This window comes from Gopherus evgoodei, chromosome 1 (assembly GCF_007399415.2).
Source record: "Gopherus evgoodei ecotype Sinaloan lineage chromosome 1, rGopEvg1_v1.p, whole genome shotgun sequence".
Lineage (NCBI taxonomy): Eukaryota > Metazoa > Chordata > Testudines > Testudinidae > Gopherus > Gopherus evgoodei.
Genome location: NC_044322.1, coordinates 79,593,684 through 79,611,006, shown reverse-complemented (window position 1 = coordinate 79,611,006; position 17,323 = coordinate 79,593,684). Strand labels below are relative to the sequence as shown.

At 44.9% G+C, this 17,323-nt stretch overlaps 1 protein-coding gene across 1 annotated transcript in view; it reads right to left on the bottom strand.

The window, feature by feature from the left end:
- SCEL (sciellin) overlaps positions 1-13,924 on the bottom strand; it is a 74,611-nt gene extending 60,687 nt beyond the window's left edge. The window contains 1 exon segment of the mRNA XM_030567023.1: positions 13,702-13,924. The gene's annotated coding sequence lies outside the window, so the exon portion shown is untranslated.
- Between the last annotated feature and the right edge of the window lie 3,399 nt (positions 13,925-17,323).

The following is a 17,323-nucleotide window of genomic DNA, read 5'->3' as shown; positions in this document are numbered from 1 at the left end:
GATGTAGTTTCCAGCTCCATACCTATGCTAGCTTTGATCGAGCTAGTACACTAAAAATAAAAGTGTAGTTGCGGCAGCATAGGTGGTGGGATGGGCTAGTTGCCCGGGAAAGTACCTATGGTCCCAGGCGGAATTATACTCAGGCAGCTAGCTCAAGCCGCAGCCCATGCTGCCACAACTACACTCCTATTTTTAGCACCCTCATTCCATCAAAGCTAATATACATACACCTACTCTGTTTCATTCCCAACAAGTGAAGAGGAATGCAAATTAATTTGAACATGTGAACCTTTATGGACTACTCTGTCCATGTAGCTGAGTTCCTCCCAACCTAACTCCCTGGTGCTCCCTTTTCCATCCGTGTCTGTCAATAACCATCTCTCCAGGGAACATTGACCCTCTGACTTCATGATACACCTTCTCTCTGTCACAAACATTTTAACATAAACACTAAAAACAAATAATTGATGCCCAAGCCCCATCCCATGTCCCTTCAATGAGATGCTGCTAGCACATTGCCAAGTTGGCGTCTTGTCTTTACAACAGACTCAGCTGGTTACAGTCTTTGAGATAGCTTGGTCTCCTCAACAGACAACCACACTGGGAGAGAGCTATCTCTGTCTTTGTCACCTGTCTCCTAGTCTGGCAAACTCTCTCTCTGACGAGTCTCCTCCCTCCTTGTGGGATTGGCTTTGGGATGGTTCTCTGTCTCTCCACTCAGTGACGATCTCTGTGTTTCTGCAGGCTCTCTCTGGGTGTTGTATCTGCTGATTTATAAGAGTCTTCTGTTTCTTCAGATCACTTGTCCCTCTTGCATAGATGTCTCATATGACCTGGATGCCTCTGCAGTCCTCACATCTTCTTTAGTCCACCCCTTTTGGTGTCTCTCTAAATGGTTAAAGCAGCAAAGAATCCTGTGGCACCTTATAGACTAACAGACGTTTTGGAGCATGAGCTTTCATGGGTGAATACCCACTTCGTCAGATGCATGTAGTGGAAATTTCCAGGGGCAGGTATATATATATATATATATATATATATATATATATATATATATATATTTATATGCAAGCAAGTTAGAGATAATGAAGTTAGTTCAATCATAGAGGATGAGGCCCTGTTCTAGCAGTTGAGGTGTGAAAACCAAGGGAGGAGAAACTGGTTCTGTAGTTGGCAAGCCATTCACAGTCTTTGTTTAATCCTGAGCTGATGGGGTCAAATTTGCAGATAAACTGAAGCTCAGCAGTTTCTCTTTGGAGTCTGGTCCTGAAGTTTTTTTGCTGCAGGATGGCCACCTTAAGGTCTGCTATAGTGTGGCCAGGGAGGTTGAAGTGTTCTCCTACACGTTTTTGTGTATTGCCATTCCTAATATCTGATTTGTGTCCATCTCTATGGAAAAGGATAAATGGACACAAATCAGTTATTAGGAAACAAAACCAGTTTCTCCTCCCTTGGTTTTCACACCTCAACTGCTAGAACAGGGCCTCATCCTCCATGATTGAACTAACCTCATTATCTCTAGCTTGCTTGCATATATATACCTGCCCCTGGAAATTTCCACTACATGCATCTGACGAAGTGGATATTCACCCACGAAAGCTCATGCTCCAAAACGTCTGTTAGTCTATAAGGTGCCACAGGATTCTTTGCTGCTTTTGCAGATCCAGACTAACACGGCTACCCCTCTGATTCTAAATGGTTAGATTTTCAGAGGAATGCCTGTCTCCAGGGCCAGTAGGTCCTTGGCTGACCTGTCATACTCTACTGCCTGCTTTCTTTGATTATTGACCATCTACTCTCTGAGGTATCTCCATCTTTCTGTCTGCAATAGGTAGCAGGGTTTTGGTTCTTCATCCCATCAGTGCTTGCACAGGACTTTTTTGGCCATCTCACCATTACTCTGTGGGTATGCTAGGAAGGAGTTGTGGTGGTCAAACTCCCATACAAGCACAAACTCCTTGAATTCTTCCAAGGCAAATTGGGGTCTGTTGTCAATGACTACAGTGTCCAGAATGCCAGATCTTGCAAAGTGGGCCTTCAGTTTGCCAATCACTGACTTGCTTTTTTTCTCAGGCAGGGCATTGACCTCCCGGAAGTTTGAGTAGAATTCACTGTAATCAAGTACTGGTTTTCCTTGAAGGTAAATAAGTCCACTCCCACCTTTTCCTATGGTCAGATAGGCAGCTCACATGGGTTCTTTCTACTGGTGGTTATCACACAACTAACAGGTATCATACCCTATTAACAAGGAGTCCAGTTGTGTATTCATTAATGGCCAATAAACATGCTTTCAAGCCCAACTAAAACAGCTGTTAATGCTCAGGTGTGAGGTATGTATTTTTTCCATGAAACCGTTATGTAACGAGAAAAGAAAAACAACTCTTTGCCCTCAAAATATGATTCCATTCCATCCACTCAGCACATCTTTATTTTTAAAATATGGTTCTGCTTCTGCCAGTGCTTGTTTTTTGTCTTCTGGTCACCCTCATAATATTGCTTTCTTGACTTAGATGTCATAGATGTCCTTTTCCATAGCCTCTTTGATTTCCATCAGCTTTGCTGTTGAAACTGGGTGGTAGTGGGAGCTAACATGTTAATGGATTCAATGCCCTCATCCCTTTACCCCAACTTACTCATGCAGGGTATATATTCACTGCTCAAGGTGTCAGCTAACGTCAATAATTGCTCTGGACAATATTGGATCTCTACCTGGCAGCACTAGAGGTGCATCAAGATGCACTACAATCTCTTTGGAGCACTGAGAAGGGTTTTGCCATGATTGTCTCTAGGAGTTTGTAGTTGGATTGCACTATTACTAGCTGAGCACAGAAGTATCTGGCTGGCCAGTCTTTAGCCAGGGTCCAACATGCAGAACCCAAAGCAGTTGGTTTCTTTGTCTCCTCACATGAAAGATACCAAAATTTCTCTCTCTCTCTCCTTATTTCTACCAAAGTTCAATGACCTTTGTGACAGACCCAGGCCAGTGTGGTACAGGAGTCTGGTAGAGGGCAAATATACTAGTCACTGGCTGAGTAGTTTTCTGTTCCCTGAGTGACTAGAGCAGGGGCTGCACTGAAGTAATCAGGAACCTGCTAGAACCAATTAAGGCAGACAGGCTGATTAGAACACCTGCAGCCGATCAAGGCAGGCTAATCAGGGCACCTGGGTTTAAAAAGGAGCTCACTCCAGTCAGGGAGGGAGGAGCTAGAGGAGAGGACGTGTGTGTGAGAGGAGTTGGGAGCAAGAGGCACAAGGATCTGAGAGTGAGAGGGTGTGCTGCTGGAGGACTAAGGAGTACAAGCGTTATCAGACACCAGGAGGAAGGTCCTGTGGTGAGGATAAAGAAGGTGTTTGGAGGAGGCCATGGGGAAGTAGCCCAGGGAGTTGTAGCTGTCATGCAGCTGTTACAAGAGGCACTATAGACAGCTGCAATCCACAGGGTCCTGGGCTGGAACCCAGAGTAGAGGGTGGGCCTGGGTTCCCCCCAAACCTCCCAACTCCTGATCAGACACAGAAGGAGTTGATCCAGACTGTGGGGAAGATCACTGAGGTGAGCAAATCTGCCAATAAGCACAGGACCCACCAAGGCAGAGGAGGAACTTTGTCACACCTTGTTTCAGGAGGAAGGAAGGTTTCCTGGAGCTGCAGCTTCCATATCACTCTCCCTTTTCCCCCCTCCCACTACAAAGAGTGTTAAGTGGCCCTCCCCCACCCTGGTTTGCCAGATGGCTTTGTCTACCTGGCATATAAATGTAATTTCATTGTCTCTTCCTGCTTAATTTACATTGAAGACACATTCAAGCAGGCAGAACCACATTCCTTTGTCTAGGATGGGTAACTTAAGGCCACCCTTACTTACACCTCTTAAGAACATGTGAAGAAGTATAAATATGTGCTGGAAACATCACCCATACATATACCACACAATAATATTAATAACCAGCCAGTTTGCCTATGATATCTTAACATGACAGATGATAGCAGTGAGTTGGGGTACACTGAGCTGGTCTGGCCAGCTGTTGCTCACTGCTACACTCCGGAGAGCCCCTTCCCCTCTGGCACTGGGACGCTATTAGGGTCACAATCACACTGGAGTATCAGTGGCTCTCCCGGCTGGTAGTACTTCTGGGCAGGGACATCCATTATCATTTGTTTCAGTGTGCCAAATGCTTCCTGTTGGGGACCTATCCAGTCCCTCTCAACATCCTGCCTTGTGAACTGACATATGGGTTCTGTTACTGCAGCCCCTTGTGGACAGATCTTGGACAGAAAATTTATCATTCTCATGAAGTGCTGTAACCCTTTCACATCCACTAGAGCTGACATGTCTCTGACTGCCTTGATCTCGCTGGGATCTGCTTTCAGTTCCTCCACTGTGAGCACATGTCCAATGTATGTCATCTCATGCTCTTTGAGTTGCATTATTTCTGGACTGAATGTTATGCTCTTGTCCCTGTATCAGTATAGAAAACATTATAATTTTCTGTCTTTTCAATCCTGGTTCAGTGACTCTGGGTCTATTCAGATGCATAATTTGCCTGACTGTCCTCTCTGGGTGCGATGATACCGCTGCTCTGCAAACTTTTGAGCTATTTGTGTATTGGTTTTCATAGTGCCACCAGAATGTCCTTAGTGGTAAGCACACAGGTTTGACTTTCAGGTTACTTCCCAGCACAGCTTTCCTTTGGGGCACATGTCACCTTTGAAAACATACCCATATGCTTTTAAAATTGTCTCCAATGTCCATAGAACTCCCCTTTTGCTTCTTGTACTGCAGCTTTAAAATTCTGACACTGCATCCTAATCAGATGCATGGCACGTATGGCCAAGAGGGATTTGTGGTGCTTACTATCCACCACCACAAACTTCAGTCAGTCCTGTCTGCTATTTTTCAGGTTAGTTACTATGAGGTCAAATTTTCTTACGGGCTGCATTATGCTCTCATTGTACATTATTAGATTGTGCCTGAGCAATCACATTGCAAGAGGCCCTGCTATCCAGCTGAAATCACATGGGGGATTTCCCTATTAATATTGTTGCAGCATTGTCTCTTGTTGCTTCCCTGTCCCATTAGTCTGAACCTGATATGCTCTCAGACTCAAGATGTCATTACCACTGTCTAATGTGTCATCCCTATCTTGTGCAAGTCTGACTGAATCATGCTTGGACCTTCCTCTGCTCTTAAACACACTGTTAAAATGGTTCAACTTTCCACATTCCTTCCAATGACATCCTTCCTCCATGGCACTTCCTATGGATATAGAACTGTGGCTCCTTTCCTTTGCTGTCATCTCACTGCATCCATTTCTGTGGGCTTTCATCCTCTCTCTTGAGGCTTCTGCTGTATGCCCCACATCTAGGCTTCAGTCTAATGTGAGATCACCTTCCTGGAGTAGCTGCTCCTTCAGGTGGTGATCCAAAGTGCCACAGGCTACCTTGCCCCGAATCAGGGAGTCTGTCAAGTCCCCAAAATGGTATGTAGCAGACAGTGTCCATAAGGCAGTAGCACAGAGGTGTATCCTTTCCTCTTCAGATTGGTCTCTAGCGAAAAACCAGTGTCATTCCATAGTTTCCTTCTGCTTTGGGGAACAATATGTCTTCATGGCTCCTAGCACTACTGTGAGGCTTGAGGCTATGGCGAGCTTCAAAGTGCTGCAGATCTCTCTGCCTCTTTTCCCCCAATAAGGTAAAGTAACAGTTTTATTTTCCTGCTGTTGCCATCCTCTTGTATGACCAGGTGTAGATCCCACCTTGTTCTACCAGGTCCATTGCTGGGTGAGGTTTCTGTCTCAAAAATCCGACATTCCAAGATGCTTCAGACCCAGTTCCATGACATGCTGCCAGCTGCTGCACTTCAGAAAACTCCGAGCTCAGATACTGCCACCATGTTTCATTTGCAATGAGTGACGCTAAATGCAAGTTAAGTTGAACAAGTGAAACTTTAGTAAACCAGGTGGACTATTCTACTCATGTCATAAGTTGCTCCCAGCCTAACTCTCTGCATTCCCTGTTCCACTGATGTCTCATCAATAATAGTTCCTCCAGGGAACACTGACCTTCTGACTTCAATTCTGCTTATCATGATACATACCCAACCTGGAAATTACACCTCCAGCTGCAGGATAGATGTACCTTTAGAATCTAGACTCTTAATAGTGTGGAGGAGATCGAGCCTAAAGAGACAGCATTTGCCACAGAGAGACTATTCAACTTGGACTTCACCAATGTGAACCATAGATGATAGAAGTGAGGGAAGCTGAAGTCCTCCTTTAGTCTTCCGCTTCCAGTGCTGAAGAATTGGAGACATCACATTACTCTGAAGTAATTCTATGGGTCTTTTGAGCATAGTTTAGAGGACATCAGAAAGAATTTTTGAAAAACTAAGTCAAAGTGAGAAAAAGAAGAAGTTCTGCTCAACTTCAGTGTAGCAGTAAATTAAGTATCAGATGTTCACAATAAGATTTCAACCAGCAAAGCAGAACTACTCAAACAGGAAAACACCAGCACTACACAAACAAACTTGAATGCAGTTCCAATGAAATTCAAGGTTAAAAACAACTTTAGGATACTTTAAATGAAAATGAAAACAGGCCCAGCAGGCCAATAAGCAGCCTCAATGAGTTTAAAAAAAAAATGTACTGCTGGACTCAAACTCTCAAAATGTTTAGAAATCTCTCTCCTTTCCCCCTGATAGAGGAAATATCTCTCCCTTCCCCGCCAATAAAATCCCATAGAAATGCAGGCAAAACTTCAAAATGACCCCATCTGAGTACAAAAACAGCCATAGCAAAGCCCAAAAGCCACTCCAGGCTGCTAGGTTATCACTCTCAGACCAGCGGCAACAAACTGCCCTCTGTTGCAACCCTTCAGGCATAGAGGCCCTGACACTTCCACATCTGCTCCTCACAGAGGGTGGAATCTGCCCTAGTGCAGACAGCCAATAGAAGACTTGTGCACCACTTTACTCCTCAAAATAGTGCTTAAGCGATTCCTAGGCCTAGTCTACAGCTGGTGTGAACAAAGCCAACTTCCAACCCAGAATATGGATGGTCAAGTCTTCTTGCACCTAAACGAATGTAATCATACATCACGTGTATGCAACACTTCTCCAAATCCCTCATTTGAAAATGTTCATAACACAAGTAAGCTAAACCAGGTTCACATTTCTCCATGCCGAATTGTAGTTACAAGAAAGTTTTTCTATTCTTTAGCATCTAGATATGACAATGATTAGGTGCTTATTTATAAATACTTTGATTAGAGATACTTTTGTTGTTGTTGTTGTTGCTTTTAATGGGCAACTTTTCAGTTTCCTTCTTTAAGGTACTGCACATCAATACACCATGTAGTGAGCATGTCACCATACACAAAGCGGGGAGGAGGAAATGTGGCTTTTTACTAAAGGCTTAATGTGGGGTACACACTCCACACACAAAAAGCGGATGTCAGTTGTGTGTATGGTGCAGTTTCCAGTTTGCAGAGGATAGCTGTTGCCTTGTTAAAAAAGATTCACGGCCTCTCCTGTCATCTTTCTTCTCATGTGACTATGGACTTTGTAGCAGGGTGGTTACCCTGATCCTGCAGCTGGGCCACACCCCAATCAGGCCACAGCTGGCCTGTATAAAGAGGCTGGGAGTCAGGAGCTCAAGAGTCTTCCTCTGCCTGTAGGGGGAGAAGGGCCTGGCTGCAGGGAGCTAGAGACAGGGTACGTGAGTGGAGCAGGGCTGGGGAAAGGCAGAGGAGCTGGGGAGCTCCAGCCTGGAAAGCTCCAGACTGCGGCCTAGCATTGGGCCAACTAGATACTGGTGGTTGCAGAGGGCAGCCCAGGATAGGCCAAGGCAGCAGGTCCAAACCCCACCTTGCCAGTGATGAGTAGGCTGATACTGCAGTCTGTCCCAGGGCATGGGGCTAGATGATGACTGGCAGTAGCCTTATAGTGAGGTGAGGTGGGACTAGTGGGTGGGGGTTCCCCAGGCAGGGGAGACCCTAAGACTGAGGGGATTATTGCTAGGGAGCAGCACCCCAGGTAAAAGGGCACCACATCCAGGGAGGGGCATGGTGGGGGCAGAGGACAGGCAGATCACTGGCCTGCAGAGGGTGCTCTGGAGCTGGAATGAGCTAATTCCCAGAAGTCACTAGCAGGAGGTGCCACAGGCGTGAGTCCACTCATCTACAGGCTTGTCTACACATGAAAGTTCATTCAGAATAAGCAAAAAGAACAGAACTTATGGCACCTTAGAGACTAACAAATTTATTTGAGCATTAGCTTTCGTGGGCTAAAACCCACTTCATCAGATGCATAGAATGGAACACACAGAAGATATTTATACATACAGAGAACATGGAAAGGTGGGAGTAGCCATACCAACTGTAAGAGACCAATCAATTGAGATGAGCTATCATCAGCAGAAGAGATAAAAAACCTTTGAAGTGATAATCGAGTTGACCCTAGAAGGTGTGAAGATATTTTAACATGGGGAAATAGTCACTAATTGAAACTATTTCCCCATGTTAAGATATCTTCACACTTTCTAGGGTCAACTCGATTATCACTTCAAAGGTTTTTTCTCTCTCCTGCTGATGATAGCTCATCTCAATTGATTGGCCTCTTACAGTTGGTATGGCTACTCCCATCTTTCCATGTTCTCTGTATGTATAAATATCTTCTGTGTGTTCCATTCTATGCATCTGATGAAGTGGGTTTTAGCCCACGAAAGCTTATGCTCAAATAAATTTGTTAGTCTCTAAGGTGCCATAAGTAATCCTGTTCTTTTTGCAGCTACAGACTAACACAGCTGCTACTCTGAAGCCATTCAGAATAAGATTAAGTGAATTTAAAATGGATTAAATATTCTTGATTAACTTCCTCTATAGACACTCTTTATTCCAAAATAGATTGGGACTAGAGAGATCTCTAGGAAAGTTTCCTGGAGGTACTCAGTAATCCTCTGTCAAAAGTTTAGTGGCAAAGCAGTTTTGTGTCTTCCCCCATTGTAGGAAACTTTCCTGTGCCATTCGGCAATCACTTGTGCAGGGACCAAAGCAGCACACAGGCAAGCAACATAAGGACCAGGGCAGAAGCCACAAGTATGTAACAGATATACCCTCGTTTTCCTCCTTACCCTTAGCAGTGACAGATCTGCTAGAATGACCACAGCCTGTGGAAGTGTGGGAAAAATTCAGAATTTCTTCCCTAGTTGGCTGCACCACAACCCTCGCAGAGTGAGTAATCTTTTCCCCACGTGGAGCACCTCCTTCTCCCCGCCAACACTCACCATGCTTTGAGTGTTTGCTGAGATGTGTGTTTGCCAAGGGTCAGTGAGAAAGTGATTGTCATGTTGCAAAAGGTGTATTTTACTGAACTGTTTCAATGCTGTGCGTGAATTTAACAATCATGCCTCTGTGCATTGTTCTTTGTGGTTCAGCAGATGTGGCCTTCAGGAACTTCCCCCATACACTGGCCAAGCGTCTCTGCCAGATAAGAGAGAGAGCCCAAGATGGAGAAAAGAAGATGTGTTCCAGGAGGTAGTGCACTACTCCAAAGCAGAGAAAAGGAGTTCTGGGAAGCCAAAAGGCAGGATAGAAAAGAAAAGAGTTTAAGGACATTACTGAGTGGGTGATTAGAGTAAGGGAGGAGCAAATGCAGATGCTGACGTCCTTAATAATGCTGCGGACTGAGCAGATTCGTGCCCACCCTCCCCTGCAGCACATTCAGAACTCTTTTCCATGCCCCATCCCCAAATCCATCCTTTCCACTTTCTGGGATTTCATGGTTTTCCCTTCACTCCAGCCCTTTGGACAACTTTCACAATGATAGCTGGACCTACACACAGCTTTGAAAGTCTGCTCTTTTCCACCTCCTTTCCCACCAAGCATCTTTGCGTGTGTTGTTTCTTGTGCAATAAAAGCCAAGTTTTTGATTGGTAACTCATCTTTATTTGTTTCCTACGAATTGAGATTAGCAGGCGCTACCAATACATGCAGAGGCAGTTTATTCATGTGCCTGCTGGAAGTAAGGCCCCAAATGTCACCGTTCCTTCCTAGGAAAGCTACATGTAACATTGCAGCACCAGTCAGAGAGATACATTACTGGTTCTTATTTTCAAAGTGTTGCTTCAAAGCATCCCTGGTTCGAATTGCCCCACTCTGGGCTCTTCTGATAGCCTTGGTATCTGGCTCCTCAAAATCAGCAGCCAGGCAGTCTGCCTCAACACTCCACCCCTGACCAAACCTTTCACCCTTAGCTTCACTAAGACTGTGCAACATATAACACGTGGCTATGACCATGGGAATATTATCCACATTAAGGTCTAACCTGCAGGTTTTCTGCCGCCCCAATCGGCAGCACTTCGGCAGCAGCTCAATCACGCCACTCCATTCTTCAGCAGCAGTTCACTCCCTCTCTTCTTCTTCGGCGGCACTTCGGCAGCAGCTCAAAGAGGAAGAGAGGGACTGAGGGACCTGCCGCCAAATTACCATCAAAGACCCAGATGGGCTACCCCAAATAACGGACAGAGTGCCGCCTCTTTGTATTGGCTGCCCAAGCACTTGCTTCCTTAGCTGGTGCCTGGAGCCGGCCATGGTAACGTGGCATAAAAGCACTGCCGGCGTGCCTTTAATCTGCCAAGGCACATTCAACTGTTATTCAGCACCTACTCAGCCTGTTGTTGAACTGCTTCTTACTGCTGTCCAGATGTCCTGTGTAAGGTTGCATGAGCCATGGCTGTAAGGGGTAAGCAGGGCCTTCCAGGATCACTATGGGCATTTCAATATCCCCCACTGTAATCTTCTGGTTTGCAAAGAAAGCCCCTGCTTGTAGCTTTTTATACAGGCCAGTGTTCCTGAAGTTGCATGCATCAATCACCTTCCCAGACCATGCCACGTTAATGTCAGTGAAACACCCACAGTGATCCACACATGCCTGCAACACCTGGAGAAGTACCCCTTCCTATTGATGTACTCTGTCGCAAGGTGGTCTGGTACTAAAATTGGAGCATGTGTACCATCTATCACCCCGCCACAGTTAGGGAAACCCATTTCTGCAAAGCCATCCACTATTTCACACACATTTCCTAGAGTCACTCTCCTTCCTAGCAGAATGTGATTAATTGCCCTGCACACTTGCATTAACACAGCCCCAACAGTCAACTTCACCACTCCAAATTGATTCACGACTGACCGGTAGCAGTCTCGAGTCGCCAGCTTCTACACAGTGTTTGCTACATGCTTCTCCACCGATAGGGCAGCTCTCATTCTGGTGTCCTTGCACCGCAGTACTGGGGCGAGCTCCATACATAGTTCCAGGAAGCTGGTTTTCTACACCCAAAAGTTCTGTAGACACTGCTTGTCATCTCATACCTGCATGATGATACGATCCCACCATTTAGTGCTTGTTTCCTGAGCCCAAAAGCAACATCTGTCCTTTGCAGCTGTTCTGTGAATGCCGAAAACAATCTAAAGTTGTTCCTATCTATATCACACAGCGTGTCAGGCAACTGGGAGTCTTCTTCAATTAGGAACTTCGCAATTAACTGCATTGCCATCCACGATGTCTTCATGACAGTTATCAGCAAAAAGATCAGGAGTACTTGTGGCACCTTAGAAACTAACCACTTTATTTCAGCATAAACTTTCGTGGGCTACAGCTCACTTCTTTGGAAGAAGTGAGCTGTAGCCCACGAAAGTTTATGCTGAAATAAATTGGTTAGTCTCTAAGGTGCCACAAATACTCCTGTTCTTTTTGCGAATACAGACTAACACGGCTGCTACTCTAAAACATGACAGTTATCAGATCACAGGAGAGCAGTGTGGGATACTTCTCTTCTCACAAAGATGCCGGGTGCACAAAGAAGGTCCATTGAAAAATGCCATGAAAGATAGCCGGAAGCCCATGGAGTGCTAGGACAGAAAGCAATGCATCATGGGACATTGAGCCCAGTCCCAAGATGCACTGTGATCCACTCTGCCTTCCCACAACACCTAGCAATAGAAGGTGTCGAGCTGGACTGTGGGATAGGTACCCACAGTGCATTGCTCACACTGTTAATGATAGTGCCCCATCTGTGGTCGCGCTCTGCTGACAGAGGGAGCGAGTATGAACATAACATTCCGATTTTTATTATGCTGATTTTTGAGTGTCGACATCACTTTTGTCAACCGAACTTGGTAGTGTAGACAAGGCCTGAGTCAGAGTTCCAGCTTTTCAGCTGGGATTCTGCACAAGGGAAATGCTGATCAGGTGCTATTTTCCCCAGTCAATTACCAGAGCAGCACTCTGCCTACAATTCTGAAATAGACACAAGGAGACTAAAAGTAGGGAAATTCAGTTGCTAAGTAAACACAATACCTAGCACATTGTTGTGCCTAACAAATAAACACACATAGTTAAATTCCACCCTCATTTACACCCTTGAGAAATTGACTCACAATTTTTTAATCCCCAGTTGCAGTTTACCTAGTAAGGGCTAACTATTTTAAGTGTCCTTATTGTTGAGAGCCACACTTCAGAGTAGCCACACACATTTTACACAAATTTAAATGGAAAATGACTCCCAGGCTGAAAATTTCTTCTCAAGACTCAGGCTATAGCAACATTATTACAGCACAGTTGAAAAAACAGGTCAGTGTACTTTACAGGATATTTTAACATTTAGATTGGGCTGAGGAGTTGCTCGTAACTTTAAGAAAGGTCGCTAATATCCCATGTATCTGAATTACAGGAAAAATTACAAGTTAAAAACGAAAAAGTTTACCCAAAGAGCATATGAGTGTAAGACAGAAATAAGTTGTCAATCCACAGCACAGAGAGCTACCAAAACTGGTTTTTCAGGACATGGGTGGAGAAAATTCTGTTTTGAAAGAAGTTATGGTAAGCTTTGAAATTGTCACTAGTATAAAAATCACCCTACACGGTCAGAACACTGACTTTTATGTACCTTGTTTTCCCTAAGAAATATATGAACTATGACTTTTAAAATAATTCTTTTGCATAAAGTGCAGCAGGGTTTGTTTCAATTGTACAACTTTTATTGCAATCTCTCCTCCTTTCATCTCTGAAATATTTTTAAGTGAAGAAACTAAATGCCTTGTTCCCCATAAGCATATGTTTCATTTCATGATGCACTAAAATGACTGTCTTGTATCAAAACAGTTGTTTTACTACTTTATACAAACTATGCAAGTGTGTTAGTATCTTCTAGATACTTTACTGATAATATATCCCTAAAAGGCTAACTACTGATGAGGTTTTCAGCATTCACCATAATTCAAATAAATGAGATCTGTTTATTTTATCACCTCTATTTCCTGTGAAATTTTCATTTAAAGAAGAAATGCCATAGAAATTATAAAGAAGCATCAAAACAAAGGAAAAATACCAGTAAAACACCTCTCATGAAAGCTGGGTGAGCAGCCAGTTTGTCAATTGAGAAATAAAAAATATGATTAAATAAAATCAGTCACACAAGCAAGATAACAAATTGATAATGTATAATGTGGGCAAGATTTCTAACAGTGTGCCATGATTTTGGGTTCCCAGCTTTGAGACACCATGAAGTTGCTTGACTTTCATAGGGTGTGTACTCAGCCCTTTCTGAAAAACAAGGCCCCTTTAAGGGGCACAAATTGGGCACCTTAAATCACTGCACACTTTTTAAAATCTTGCACTTTAAACATATGGTATATTTAAAAAGTAAAGCTTACCTCTATATGATAAATAAGTACTCTGCAGCTGGCCCACTCCGGTGATTGTCTTGGTGGTCACCTGGAACTGACGGGTAGTTAAAGTTTACAGAGAGCAGTATCACACACTCCATCTGACTGTCTGAGAAGCTCAGAGGTTTCTCCTTCAGAGGCTGAGTCATTTATGGAGGAGGTGGGAGGTGTGGAAAAGGGTGTCACTTAGTACAAATACTAATTAAATAAAAAATACCTGTGAGATTGCTGTACTCTTGTACTTTCTATATTCTTTACATAAAGGAGGGCTGGGTTTCACAAATTTAAAAAAGCTTTCATGGATCCAGAAATAGCCCACTGGCTGTTGATACCTATACTGTATATGATTTAGTATGGATTCTCCTCACAGATAAAAGCTCAGTGGGCAATGGACTTGCCTCTCAAATAGAGGTTTTAATGACTGTCATACACATATTTACATGCGAGAAGTATGCGAGGAAGCACAATCTTTCATAAAGGAAAGGTCTCCAGGAGTGTTATGCAAGGAATGTACACTGGAATCTGACACCCATCAAATATTTGTCTCATTTTGTTATGTTAGGAGAGAAAAACCATCAGCCAAGAAAAAAAATCTCACCCAGAACTTGTTGCAAATCCCTGCCATCAGTGTGTTATTGTTTCATTTTATTACTGCTAACGTTAATAGGACAAAGGCAAAAGATTGCCTCCATTTTCCCCTACTGCTGCAATTCACTACTCTGTATGTTAAGAAGAGGCTCTATCCATGAACAAGGGACAGGATTCTATAGCACTAAAATGGCCACACCCAAGATCTAGGGGCTACAAAGAGTGCATATTAAACAGGCCCACACTGGTTCTATAATTTGGGGACTTTTTTATAGTAACAAATATAAGACCTGATCCTGAAAGCTGACTTCAGTGGGAGTTGACATTGCTCAGCTCCTCACAAGATCAGGCGTGTAGATGTATTAACATAGCAAATGTGCCTTTAGAGCAAATTTTTGTAACCTCCATTCTTGTTAAAGGGTACTTCATGCCAGGAAGGTAGGCTCCCTACTTTGCTGAAGGAAGACTGTAGTAGAGTGGCTGACCCACTCCCTGAGAATTTGGGCTGCAGAAGGCCAGTGGGCCCGTGCAGATGAACAGCCACTAAGAAAAGGGCTTATTGGGAGCCAGTTGGGCCCAGAGTGGAAACAGCCAATCAGGGCCAGGCTCAGCCCTATATAAAGGCTGCTCAGGAAAGGAGCAATCAGTCTGTCCCAGGCCTTTGAGAGGGGAAGGTCAGTCTCCAAAGGTGGGAAACTATCACTGTGGACAGTGCAGTGCTGGCCAGGCTCAGGGAGTGGAAGGGAGTTTGAGCCTGAAGGGAAGGGCCTAGTGGGTGCAAGGAGCTGTAGGGGAAGTGGCCCAGGAAAGCAGACAGACAGGGAGAGGGAAAGAGGACAGCGAGGCTGCTGCCAGAAGGTTCCTGGGCTGGGACCCAGAGTAGAGGGTGGGCCTAGGTCCCCCGCTTCTCCCCCTTGCAGGGTGACTCCAGGGGTTTTGCTGCCCCAAGCAGCCCTCCCCTCCCTCCCCCCAAAAAAAGTTGCAATCAGCAGCAATTCAGTGGGAGGTCCTTGGCCGAATTGCCGCTGAATACCTGAACGTGCCACCCTGCTCTGGAGTGGCCACCCCAAGCACCTGCTTGATAAACTGGTGCCTGGAGCTGGCCCTGCCCCCTTGCAGTACCCCTAGCCATTGGCTGTAGGGAGTGGCCCATTATAGACTACTCCAGATTAAAACAATTCTGCCAGAGGGGCAGCTCTTGAAAAATAAGAGTAATATATAAATTGTCAACCACCACAAACTTCAGAATTAATTAATGGAAGCTAATGTGCCTTTCTGTACCTCCTGAATTACCTGTTTTCCAGAGGTGAAATGTTTACAGGAGGTAGGACATATTCAGGGAAACTATTTAGTATGTTTATCTTTTCAAGATCAAACCAACTGTTTAGTGAATCCATCCTTCTAAATAACTGTTAAATATGAGGAAAACCTTTCAGACTGTAAGGATAGTTAAGCTCTGGAATAGGCATCCAAGGGAGGTTATGGAATCCCCATCGATGGAGGTGTTTAAAAACAGGTTGGACAAAACGTGACTGGGATGGTCTATGTTTATTTGGTCCTACCATATAGCACAGAGGGCTGGACTTGACCACTTCTCAAGGTCTCTTCCAGTCCTTCATTGCTATGATTCTAACACCGAGTTCAGGTGCCGGGTAAGATCTATTGGCCATCACTCAGCTTTTGACTAGCAAATGTAGCTCACAAAGCACATAGAGGTAACCTCCAACTGTCTTCCAGTGCTGCCCCATTTAGCCAAAAATTTCAGAAGACGGGTGACAGCTTCCGATAGTATTAACATCCAGCTACAAAAAGGTCACTCTCTGTATCACAGCTCAGAAACTCGGAGAAGAAACTATGCATCAGAGATAGACAGACAGACAGCAGAGCCCTGCAAATCTGCGGATATCCACAGATGCGAATGAGGTTATTTGTTTCCCATCTTTGTGGATCACAGATTAGAGGCAGATCTATTTTTTTTAATCTGCGCGGGGCTCTAGAGCAGTGGATCTCAATGAGGGCTTCAATCCAAAGCCCCAAGCTCTGGTGCCCAGCACAAAGCTGAAGCCCTGAGACCCGGCATCTTCAATAGGACCAAAGCTTGGAGCCCTGCGAGAAGGGAGTGCTGAGGCTCGGAGTTCCAGGCTTTAGCCCTGCGGGGGAGGGGGCTCTGGGCTTTAGCCCCATGGGGGAGGAGGAGACACTGGGACTCAGGACTTCAGCCCTGCCAGGCCGGGGGATGCTGGGTCTCTAGAGCAGCAGTTTTCGAGGGGCCCACAGTTTCAAGGGTCTGCCTGCAGAACTGAAGCCTAGAGCACCAAGCCCTGGTGCCCTCTTTGGAGCTAAAGCCCCAAGCCTTGGCAGCCCACATGGTGGGTAGTGCTGGGGCTCTAGCCATGTAGTGGGAGGGCACATTGGGGCTCCTGGCTATAGCCCCGTGGGGGCAAAGGAACACCGGGGCTTGGGGCTTCAGCCCCATGGGACCACAGATCCTCTGAGACCAGCTTACAGCCCCCCAGGGGGCCAACAGAAACCCAGTTGAGAACCACTGCTCTAGAGGTTGCTGCTGCGGGTACAGGGGTGGCTCTATATAAAAGATGGAGTGCAGATCCCAGGTCAGATACAATTTAATTACCGCAGATGCAGATCAGGTACAGATTCAAATTGTTTTATCCATGCAGGGCTGTATTTGTTAACCATAAGCAGAGCTTCCCTGAACAGGTGCTGATACAAGTGAAAGCTGTACATGAAAATGTTGATATTTATAAGATAAATATGGACTGATACTGGGCTTCACTTAAGTATAGAGTAGCCCTATCACAAAACAAATTAGTCTTGTGCTATCTGCAGATTCAATAAATGGAGACTCTTTGATAAAGAGGAACATGACAGAAGTTGACTGTGTGGCTTATGCATATTTCAAAGCTGAAACTGGAAGAAGGAAAAGAGAAAACATTTACACACTTCTACAGAGTACAGCAACCCACCACGCAGATTACCAGCTATTCTCCTCTATCTCTATTGC